General features: G+C 34.4%; 1 non-coding gene across 1 annotated transcript; it reads left to right on the forward strand.

The window, feature by feature from the left end:
• Window positions 1-1,424: 1,424 nt before the first annotated feature.
• Window positions 1,425-1,531, forward strand: LOC141716277 (small nucleolar RNA R71). Its single transcript, XR_012572991.1, has one exon. It is a non-coding gene; the product is annotated as a small nucleolar RNA R71 (small nucleolar RNA).
• The last annotated feature ends 11,294 nt before the right edge of the window (window positions 1,532-12,825 follow it).

Consider the following 12,825-nt stretch of genomic DNA (forward strand, 5'->3'; position numbering starts at 1 on the left):
CTTATCCTCTTTGAAATCAAGAATTACAAAATCAGAAGGAAATATGGGTTTATCAACCTTGACCAAGACATCCTCCACAATACCTCAAGGATATGTAATAGAACGGTCGGCCAATTGTAAAGCCATATACGTCGATTTAGGATCAGGTAAATCTAACTGCTTGAAGACTGACAAAGACATCAGACTAATGCTAGCTCCCAAGTCACATAAGCATCTGTCAAAAGACACTTTTCCAATAGTACATGGAATAGTAAAGCTTCCTGGATCTTTAAGCTTTGGTGGCGACTTCTGTTGCAACACAGCACTGCATTCCTCCGTGAGAGCGATAGTCTCTAAATCATCTAGCTTACTTTCCGAGAGAGAATACCTTCCATAAACTTTGCATAACTAGGTATCTGCTCGAGAGCCTCAGCGAAAGATATGTTCATATGAAGTTTCTTGAACACCTCCAGAAACTTCTCAAATTGCTTGTCCATCTTTTTTTTCTGCAGCCACTTAGGAAAAGGCGGTGGAGGATAGATTTGTTTCTCTCCTGTATTACCCTCAGGCGGAGTGTGCTCAACAGTAGTCTTCCTTGGTTCCACTTCTTCAGCCTGCTGCTTTGCTTCTTTCTCAGCCCCAGTTCCTTCAGTTAACTCTTAAGTTTGTACGGGATTCGCAACCTTCCCAGACCTCAAAGTGATTGCCTTTACCTGCTCCTTAGCTTCCTTCTTTCCTGGTACTTCAGTGTCACTAGGAAATGTACTAGGTTGACGATTTAGCAAGGCATTGGCAATTTGCCCAATCTAATTTTCCAAGGTCTTGATAGAAACAGCTTGACTCTTGCACATAAGCTTCAACTCCTCTAATTCAGATTTTTCATTAGCTTGTTGCAGCTGGAGTTGTTGTCTTAGTGCATATTGCGGTTGCTGAAAATCAAGGGGGTTGTACTGCTTAGCTGGATACTGCTGATAAGGCTGTTGAACCGCATTCTGAGCATTGCTCTAAGTGAAATTAGGATGATTTTGGTTGTTAGGATGATAGGTGGCTGGCATAGGTTGCCGCGATCGCTGGAAGTTGCTCACAAACTGAGCTGATTCACTAGAAATTGTGCACTGATCAGTCTCATGGGAACCAACACAAAGCTCACAAACACTAGTGATTTGATTAACTTTATAATTAGCCAAAGTGTCCACCTTCATTGTCAAAGCCTTAAGTGGGCAGCGATAGCAGTTGCTGCATCCAACTTCAGAATTCCTGCTACTTTTCCCCAAGTTAGTCTCTGGGAAGGATTCTGGTACTCATTAGCAGCCATCAGTTCAATAAGTTCATAAGCTTTATCGTAGCTTGTAGCCCACAAGGCTCCTCCTGATGCTGCATCAAGCATGGGTCTAGAAGTAGCACCCAATCCATTGTAGAAATAGTTGATAATCATCCAATCAGGCATGCCATGGTGTGGGCACTTCCTTAACATCTCCTTATATCGATCCCAAACCTCACACAGAGATTCTCCAGTTTGTTGAGCAAACTGAGTAAGAGCATTCCTGATTGCTGCAGTCTTCTCCATGGGGAAGAATTTAGTGAGAAACTTTTGAGCAAGATCTTCCCAAGTGGTGATAGACCCTGCTGGTAGAGAATGCAACCAGCACTTAGCCTTGTCCCTCAAAGAGAATGGGAAGAGTCGTAGCTTAATAGCATCCTCAGTTACATCATTAAATTTGAAAGTGTCACAGATCTCGATGAAATCTCTGATATGCATGTTGGGGTCTTCAGTAGGAGAACCCCTAAACTGAACTGAGTTCTGTATCATTTGGCTCGTGCTCGACTTAATCTCAAAAGTGTTAGCCCTGATGGCTGGTCTGATGATGCTTGATTGAATGTCATTAATCTTAGGCTTAGAATAGTCCATCAAAGCTTTTAGATTTTCTGCTTGATCACCCATAGCTACTACAATTGGCTCTTCAACTTTCTCTTCTTCCTCTAACTTCTTTTCTTCCTCAGAAACTTCCCTACGAACTACCAGAAGTTCTTCCTCGGCTTTATCCAGTGTTCTCTTATGAGTACGCGAACGCGTATGCATACACCCTCGCTAGAGTACCTGAAACCAGACAAGGAAAAAAATAAGTAACAATGTCTGATTCAATGAACTTTAACGACCACTGATGGAAAGCACATAAATTATAAATTAACACTGCAGTCCCCAGCAGCGGCGCCAAAAACTTTTTAGTCGCTAGACACGCACTAGTAATACATGCAAGTATACGAGTTCACAAGTAGTGTATAATCTTTTCTAGTTCATTCCCACAGAGACTGTATTGGTTAACTATCTAAATTATGCACCTAAGCAACAATGTTTGGTTATTATCCAATGCTAAGACTATAACAAATTGAGATTTTTTATAACTAAGAATTATGATAACAATTATAACTACGAGAATAAGATCGACTGAATTGATATATATGACAAACATGGGATTCTAACTTCATTAAATACTTCATTCAATAGCTTTATTATTCTTAACCTTAGTATGCAATGGTGATGACACTAATAAGACAACACGAAACTGATAAATGCCAACTTTCATTGCACGACTACCATTCTACCAGACATCCACAAATGAGATAGAAGCTGAATAGACACCAATTATATTGAGACCCTATATGTCTATAGCATTTGAAAACATAACGGTTTAAGCACAAGTTATCTATCTGGATTATATAGGGCAAGTAAGATGGTTAAAATTACCTATGAATCATGCATAACAAATACATGAACCTATGCTAGCATGGCAAGTTCTAAATCCTTGAATTCATTTATGCTTCATTAAGAATTAACACACTATCTTATAAGTTCATGATGCTCACAAGACGAATACGCACAACCAATACTAGGATATCATACAATCACCACATATTAAGGCATCAAACAATTTAACTAAAAAAATCCATAAATAAATCCGCTAGAACCCCACGATAACGATTAGCCCATAATCAGACTCATCATCAATGTGGGTTCCGATGAAAACATGATATAACAAACGTAGTCTTTATATGAATAAATAAAACTAAGTACAAACAAGAGTATAGGCTCAGCAAAACAAGAAACAAGCATCCAAATTACAACTCAAAAAAAAAGATTCACAAGAATAAACTACATCGTCTTCGCCTTTGTTGAATTGTGCTAAAGGTCTTATGCCGTCTTCTCCTTGCGCTTTGGTCCGTCACTAACTTGATATATAATAAAAATGACCTAAAGTTCTTTATATAGCAGCCCTCACCAATATGGAATCCTTCCCTTTTAGAATTGTAGTAGAAACAGGATGCTGAAATTAGGCCTCGGCACGGGCGCGCGCTATCACAGCGCAGGCGCACTGCATTTCTGGAAACCTGGCGTGGCCGCGCGCTATCACAGCGCGGGCGCACCATCTTTTTGGTAAAAACTCAGATTTCTTCTTAAATCTTGATGCTTCGAAATTAGCACCATCTGGACACCAAATTAGCACCCAAACAATGTTAATTCACCTGATTACCTGAATAGTGCCTGAAATGCAAAAACACTAGAAAACATATAACAACTTGAGTACAAATACATCAATTCAAAACTTATTAGAGCATAATAAAGTGTCATAAATACCACTCAACAACACACACATGGAGCCCCTGCCTCTCATCTCTCTCTGCTGACTCTTTTCTCATGTACTATCTCTTTCCTCTCCCAATATCATCTCTCGTTCTCTCCTCCCTCTTATTTCTCTTCTCTTTCTCGTCTCTATCTTTCTCCCCTTCCTCGGGACTGTTGTAAAAGGATATCTTTGATATATTATTTATTTTGGTATTTGTACGATTAAACATAAAATTAAGTACACATAGATCCTCTCCATTAGGACATGAATTTAATTGACCCAAATCAAAGTCAAAGTCAAACTAGCAAAATCATGCCTTTTAAACAAATAAAAGAGATATTCCATTTTTGTAAAAAATAATTAAAATTATATCTTTATGGAATATATCTCTAAGGAAATATGATCAAAGAAGAAACATCAAGATATGATATTTCTTAGATCTATGCTGCAACAGGAATATGGCAACAAGGTCGAAAAAGGAATATTGCAGAAATATTTTTTAGAGGTCTCGTGCTATATCAAAAATATTTAACTCTTCTCTCCAAAATATATCTCTATATATATCAAAAGAGCTTTTATTCAAATATTATTAATATTCATGATTGGAATATTAATATCCAGTTCTGCAACTCATTTATGTATACTTATAGTAATTTTCTCCCGGTTCGTAAAATCAGCATTTCTCGAAGAAAATTATTCAAAAATACTAAAACACATTTCCTATCATGCAAATATATTTTATATATTAGTAAATATAATTAAAGTATTTATTCAAGTCAAAACTTTGGTTAAAAGATCCATCTCCTTTATTTCAAGACCAGTGGTATTTTTACTCGGAAGAGAGGCTGATATAACAGTTTTATTTTTAGGTAAAATACTTACACATGTTAAAATTACTTGAAATTTGGCATTGAACATTTAAATGGTATTTTCTAAGTATGGTAAAAATTTTGTAGCATTCAGAGAATTTTTGTCCGGGCACAAAACTCGAGGCAGTTGGTCCCACAGTTGACTACATTTGACCTAGTTACCATTGACTAAAGTTGACCAAAACTTTCAGGACATCATTTTATATTATTTAAGTATTTATAATATTTTTTATGGTAATTATTTAGGAGTTTTTAAGGTGGTCATAATTAATGGTGTTTAATCCTTAATTAAGTGATTAAACAATGATTAAAAGAAAAGGAATATATATATATTCAAATATCTCAGCCGAGATTTTGAATCCATTAAGTTGTTTTTCTTATATGTCTATGTCAAAGAAACACAACCTACTTTCAAAGTCATCAATCCATGTGACGTACACATCCACCATCCATTTTCCTTAAATCTCCACCATTCAATCCACCCAACTCCTCCTATAAATAAACCCCCACCCCAACCCATTTTCTTCAAGATAAAGAGCCACAAAGTTTCTGGGATTTTTTCAAGAAGTGATTCTCTTCATTTCTTTCAAATTCTATACACACACTTCTTCTCAAAAACCTTCTCTCTCTCTCTCTCTTCAATATATTTACATATATCCAAGGTTTTTGAAATCCAAGCTTAGCTTCACCCAACCAAGCTTTATCCTACCAAGTGAGCTCATCTACTACCACTTTCTGGTCTCCCAAGGGATGCTCAAGTTCGACCAAAGTGCCAAAATCCGGCCGACCCTCCAGCGAATTTTTCCGGGAAACTTTTCCGACCTTTCTTCAAAAAGTGGTAACTTTTAGCTTCTTATTTGAGTTCTTTTTATTTGAGCTTTATACTTAATTTCTCTACTTCATCTTAAGCTCTAATACAAGATCTCTTATAAACAAAGTTTTCAAGAGAACTAAGATTCGAACTCGGAATTCGAATAAGTACTTGATCTTCACATAAATCATCTCAAGAAGAAGATCCGGAAACAAAAGTACATCTCCAAAGGGGAGATAATATTTGACCCAAGTTCATGAGTTAGCCAATTATTTTTATTATTCAACCTTGGCTAACAATTATTCATGCACATAAAATATTACGAAGTAAAGTTTTAATCCCTTCTAACATCTCTAGTGTTCCGGGGGATTATAACTCGATCTATAAATACTTCGTAATTTGTCAAATATCAAAACGGATTAAGTTTACGAGTTAGCCAATAACTTGCACTTTATTTAATTGGATCTTGGATAACACATTTTGTGCACCTAAATTATTACGAAGCATAGTTTTAATCCCTTCTAACATCTTTAGTGTTCCGGGGGATTATAACTCGATCTATAAACACTTTGTAATCATCCGTTAAAATTAAGGACAAATCAAATCCACGAGTTAGCCAATTAATTTCACGCTATTTAATTGGATCTTGCCTAACACATATCGTGTATATAAACAATTACGAGTCATATCGTATAAGCCCCTTCTAACATCTTTCAGTGTTCCGTGGGGTTATACTACGATATCTATAAAATACTCGTAATTATTCGTCCAAACTTCGAAAGCACAATCTTAAGCCAATTACTTGCACTTAACTTATTTGGATCTTGGCTAAGACTCATAAATCTCATAAATGTGCTTGAAGTTAAAAGAGTAAACTTTGACCTTATAATCATCAGAGGTTGTAATTAAAGTATTCTTCGATCTATAAATATATAATCGAAAGAAGAAGAGTACTAAAGAAGTCATAAGCCATAAGTGCTTAATATAAAAAGACTTCTCATATTACTCCACCAATCTAATTAATCTATAAAGGAGTAATCATAAAAATACTTGGACTACTATTTATTATCTTAAGTCAAGTATTCTTATTTAGTTTTAATATTCTTATCTGAATACTATTTGTGGGCTAGTACAGTAACATACTAGTTCAAACCATCTTTTCTATACTTGGTTTGTTTCGTGAATTATCTTATTAGTTTTGTATTTAGGTGAAGTGACGTGAGGTAATTCTCGTTCTAAGACCCAAGTCTTAGACGTACTAACGGGGAGTTAGTAGCCTTCGTACCGTAAAGAAGAGGAAAGACCCAAGACCGGATCACTAAGATCCAAGACCGACAAAAGCTAAGGAAGCCAAATCCACACAAAGGCTCTACAACAACTTTGAAGAAATAGCGGGGAGTTATTGTCTAAGATAAGTTGTGTAGGTATTACATTTATTTTGAGGTGGTGACCCTTGTGTTACGCACCAAGACAAATACTTGTAAGGGTGTAAAGGCTTCTCCGCCTACTAAAGGAGCGAGTTTATTATAAGGGAAAATCCCGAGTCCGGGAGAGGAGCTCGGGGACTGGAGTAGGGTGAGCAAATCTATTAGAGGTTGCGCCAACGCGAACCAGGATAAAATCACTGTGTGGTATTTTCTTTCCTTGCACTTTATTTTCCGCACATATAAACTGCATAACCACTCAGTAAAGTTTTAAAAAGGGATAAGTTATTTTAAAACGCCATAACAATTTTTAAATTGGTAATTAAACTATTCAACCCCACCCTTCTAGCTTAAAATAGCCCTCTTATGGGACCTTACAATTGGTATTAGAGCAGTGCTTTTTAACATGTTTGTTAAGTGATTTGCAGATTTACAAGCACAACAAAAAGTGATCTGAAATGGCGTATATTAATCACGTTGGATGTGGTGAAGGTCTATCTAGCTCACGACCTCCTCTATTTGATGGCACCAACTTTGCAACATGGAAAACGAGGTTTCACATTTATGCTAGATCTCAAGGAGTCAAAGTTTGGATGGCTATCGAAGACGGTGTTCGCATTCCTATCAAAACTATCGATGACATCATCGTCGAAAAGAAGGTTAATGAATACAACTTAGAGGAAGAAACCACAATGAATATAGCCGCCAAGGCGGAAATGGTTCACAAGTGCATTTGCAGAAAATGAATATAAAAGAGTAAATAATTGCAAGTCGGCACAAGAAATGTGGAACAAATTAGTGGTAACCTATGAAGGAACCACTGATATAAAAGATTCTCGGATGGATACATTGATCCAAGAATATGAGAACTTTAAACTCAAAGAAGGAGAAAATATCATCGATATGGAAATATGATTTACTCGTATTATCGATGAGTTATCTCAACTTGGAAAGAATTATAATCAAAATAAAAAGAATAGAAGAGTGATCAAATCTCTACCTCTTAGTTGGAAGGTTAAAGTCACTACTATAAAAGAGATGCACAACTTAAATGAGAATAAGATTGATAACCTATTCGGAAATCTTCGTGCTTATGAAGAAGATTATATTCCGGAAAAGGATGCTCCAAAAGTGGAGGATAAAAAGAAAAATATGGCTCTAAAGGCCATATTAATTGATGAAGATGAAAACGACGAGGAGTTAAATGAGGAAACTCCAAAATCTCGATGAGAGTGAAATTGCTCTACTCACGAGATAACTTCGTCGTGTACTTAAAAGCAAAGCTCAAAGATATGGAAAAGGCTTCCTAAAATCAAATAATTAATAAAGAGTGTTTAACTCTAAAGGAAGGCCAAATTACTCTCAAAATTATTCTTCCAAATATAAGAGTAATTATCCATCAACGAGCTACAATAAAGGCAAAGGCAATCAAATTATAAATACCTATAGTAATTCCAATGCCTCTACAAACCATCCTGTTTACACTCCTTCAAAACCTAAAGATCCATCTCCGGAAGAAACACAAGATGTGTGTTTCGAGTGTAAACAACTCGGTCATTATAAAAGAGAATGTCGTAAACTTTCAAAGGGACGAAGTCTCATGGCCGAAAATGGTTGGGATCTAGATGAAGATGAAGAAGCTTCAGAAGCTAGTGAAGAAGTGGTAAATCTATGCTTAATGGCTCTCGAAGATGAAACTACCTCAACGGAAATATCCTCTTCAAATCAAGAGGTAACATCTAACTATGTCTCAATTAAATCTTTATTAGATGAACCTAATTTATCTCTTTTAGATATGAATAAGCATGATTTAATTGAACTTTTAGTAAGTTATAAAAATAAATATAAGGATGGTTAACAAAGATTTCACCTATTATGGTCCGAGAAGATGAAAATTGAGGAAATTCATCATACTCAAAATAAAGAATATACTCAGATGTTGGACTCAAAAGTCCAAGATGAGAATGAGATAACATCTCTAAAAGATCAAAACCATCTCGTCAAGATTGAGGTAAATACACTTCAAGAAAATATACTCAATCTTGAAATGGAGAATATATCATTAATTATCAAAGACGAAGAGATGGAACGTGAAAAGATACAATTGGATGATAATATTTGTAAACTTCACGTTGATCTATTGAACTTAAAGATTCTAAGTGAATCAAATGTTCAAGATAAGGAAACATCTTATAAAGACAATCTTGATAAAGAAAATGAGCTATTAGAAACCAATGAGCTTAAAGGTGAAGCTCTAAGGTTAAAAGAAGAAAACTATAAACTCGTAGCACAAGTTAAGGATTAAGAAAGAATCCTTAACAACAAGATTGATGCCTTAAAGAAAGAAAATGAAAATCTTGAAGAAGTCATTCAAAGATTTACAAAAGGCAATAAAATGTTGGATCAAATGGTGCATACAAAAACCTCATATAATCATGAAGGTTTGCGATATAATAAGAATTCTCCTCCTAAAGGAAATACTCGGAGATTTGTATCACCAATAAATACTTCACCCAAATCACCATCTTATAAATGTTCTTATTACAACAAAATGGGACATACCATTCAATATTGCAAATTTAAGAATGGTGAAATTAAGGGGAAGCATGTATGGATTCGCAAGGAATCATACAAGAAAGATGATAAACATTTGCCTCATAAAAATATGAAATATAAGAATCCAAGGCAACAATGGTCTCATCAACCAACTATGTTTCAAAATAGAAACACACAATATCATGTAAATGATAATGCATTTAGAAGGAAACAACCTCTTAGTAGAAATGATTATGCTACTTACCATGCTAATAATAGATATAATGTTTATCATGCTCCATCAAGATTTCATGATAGCTCTAGGTATTATCAACCTCAAACTAGACCTCATGCATCTAGAAATATTTATATGCCTAATGATAATCATACCATGCCTAGATTCTTTCATAAATCAAATGTTATATAGGATGTACTAACCCCAGGACCCTCAAGAAAAAGGGGTACCTATAAATTTAACTAATCATGTATGTAGGTTTGTATTGCCACGAAATAAGACATATGGTACCTTGATAGTGGATGTTCAAGACATATGACCGGTAATAAGTCACTCTTGAACAATATTACAATATTTTCTCCATTAGTTAATTATGCGAAAATGATTACAAGGAGAAGACTGGTTATTGCGATATCTTCTCGGAGAAGAAGACACAACGGCTGCATGTGATGGAAAAAGGGTGAATCGGAAGTTGACTCAGTCCGCGACTGAGTCAACCAGGTAAGTCCTATTAGTCAGGCCAAATTATAGGCTCAGGTGAGGTTTTCTTGTTTATTTCAGTCTCATTTGATTGAATCTGTGATTAAGGGCATTCGACTGAAATTGCATCGAACAAAATTTGATTAAATCGTATCTTATTCTTGATATGGATGTAATAAATGGTATGTGATGTGTTTTTGATACAGTTATGATTTGATATTATTCTGTGTTTGATCGAATTAAAAGTATAAAGTTCGGAGTATTGCAAAATCTTATGGTTGATGTAGAGTTTATGATTGTGATTTGTGATTATTTGCTGGATACAAATTTCAGTAGATGCAAGTTTTGTTGATTTATCTGGATTGTATCTCTGTGGTTGCTTAAAATAATAATTCGTGTATAATAATTACCTGGTTAATTTAGAACAAATACTCTCAGTACTTGAAGACTAATTGGATTATGAATGTGATCATTAATTGTATGATCTGAGCTTGATAAGTTAATCTGTTAAAAATCTAAATTACTAAAGTTTAAGTTAAAATTTGATAGTACTCTTGTAATCAACTGAACATGCTTGGTTGAATTTAAAATATGTGAGATTGTTTGTTTGAATTGAGATCTCTGTGAAATTGTCTGTTTAAAATGAGGTCTCTGACAATTTGCTTGGTTAATTATGGAGTTTTGGTATAAGTTTTACTGATAACAGCTGATTGTTGATATACTAAATAACCTTAGTCCAAGAGAATCAGTGTCCTGGTTGATTTGATTTTAAGTCTTTTGATGATTCTGTGTATTTCTTGAATCCTTTTTTTTAAATGATGAAATTACCTAAGTATGTTAAAGAATGTTATTGGATTGATATTTTAACACAGCTATATGTATTTGTGCTCTGATTACCTGATTAATCTTTGCAGAACAATAATTATATGTGTTTGTGATCTGTGTGTTATTAAAAGTATATTACTTGATTTATTGATACAGCTAATGTGCATCATTTTTCTATACTGTGACCTATCTTGGTTGATTTATCACATGTCTGTCTTAACAGTTCACTACTAGTACCTTCTTTTAGAAATATATGCATATTTTTGTTCTCATTCTTTGTCAAGTACAATATACATAATCAAGATTACATTTGAATCTGGTCTGTCAATTCTTAAATGATAAAATATGTGTGAACTGAACTCTGTATATGCTACAAATTAAATTTTCTTGTTTATTTGTTGGATCTAAACTATTTACATGTTAACTGTGATTGTCTTTGATAATCTCTTGACTGTTTGGCATGAGTCTGTTCAAAATCTACCTAACTAATCCAATATTACTGAAATATTAAAAAAGTCTGTTTAAGTATATTCCCTAATTTGTGTAAAAAAAAGCTATTCTTATATTCAAAATTTATTAACATATGTGCAAGCTGTCCTAATTGTTGTCTTAAGCTGAATACATTGTATCTGGATAAAAACCTTCTTGTCTATTAAAAGTTGTACTAAATTTGTGCCTCATGGTTACTTGAATATATATAATATGTGAACTTGAGTGCAACACTGTTTACTATTCTATGCATCTTTTAATTGGCTTGTGCAGTTATAAAAACTCAGAAAAGGTATAATCAAGTTTAGCTTGTGTAATCTCAGATTATCAAAGATCAAATAATTCACTCACACACCAGCCCTCACAGTAAGACCTGGCAGGGGAGCCTTGAACATCCCTGTATCTGGATCACTGCTGTGATTAATGGCCACTTAGAAAATTTAGGTGACATTTTATTCGAAATTACTGCATTTAAAGTGTTATATCTGATATAAATAATTCGAGTGTTGTATTGCCTTGAATGCTATTTGAATTAAATGAAAACTGATTGTGTATTAATATAGATGCATTATTCTGTGTTAAATGTATCTAACATTCTCTTGGTTGCATTTCATTAATAACAACATGTCTTGAGAAATAAATATTACATTCTTTGTTTACATTCAAAAGTTTTCAGAAAATAAATTTCAGTCCAAAAAGTAACAATCTGTCTGCATTAATCTTTTCTCAAATCTGAACATCCTTAAATGCTTTGCTTGTCACTTGCTAGAGTCTATGTGGTAGAGTGAGCTGTTTTTCACCTTTATGTCACACGTTCTCCCAAATCTGTGTACTTTTTGTACTTCTAACAGCACTAAAATATTATTTCTTAGTACTAGTTGCATATGTCATCTCTCAAACTTCATACCCTAGCCGCATTATACACATATTTAGGATCTGAAATTATGTGAACCATGCCTCTGCACATCAACTCTTGGCCAACTGCATTTAATAAAAAATCACTGTTCATGAATAGTAAAAGTTTTCTTAAAATTATTTCTAAACTAAAATTGAATTTTGTGCTATGTGCATGCATATATACTTGTTTACACTTGCTGCATTCACACACAAAAACACAGTTTATTTGCATAAATTTACTTTACTTGCAACATGAACCCAAATGCCAATCCTTTTTACCTTAAGCCCAGACCACTGATTGAGAACCCATATCTTCTTGAATATATGGAAAAAAATCAGTTTCACCTTCAGAAAACATCATCCTTCAAAATTGTTCAATCTTCATATCCTAAACACTATCACAAAAGAAATTTTCCACCTAAACAACTCAGAAAGGGATACAAAAATCACACCATTCTATAATCGATAAAAACTTAATGTGTATTAACTAATGTATTTATTACTAAGGTTCGGGAGCTCAAGGCCTTTAATGGCTGCTCTCGTGTTTCGTAGCTTAACCCTGCCTTTACGAGATGCCTACGTATCTTTGTGAATTAGAGAATCAAGCCCAAAAATGTAGTTCTGATTGTTGGGGTGAGACCCTTTATATAGATGTTGA

Source organism: Apium graveolens, chromosome 3 (assembly GCF_009905375.1).
Source record: "Apium graveolens cultivar Ventura chromosome 3, ASM990537v1, whole genome shotgun sequence".
Classification (NCBI taxonomy): Eukaryota; Viridiplantae; Streptophyta; class Magnoliopsida; order Apiales; family Apiaceae; genus Apium; species Apium graveolens.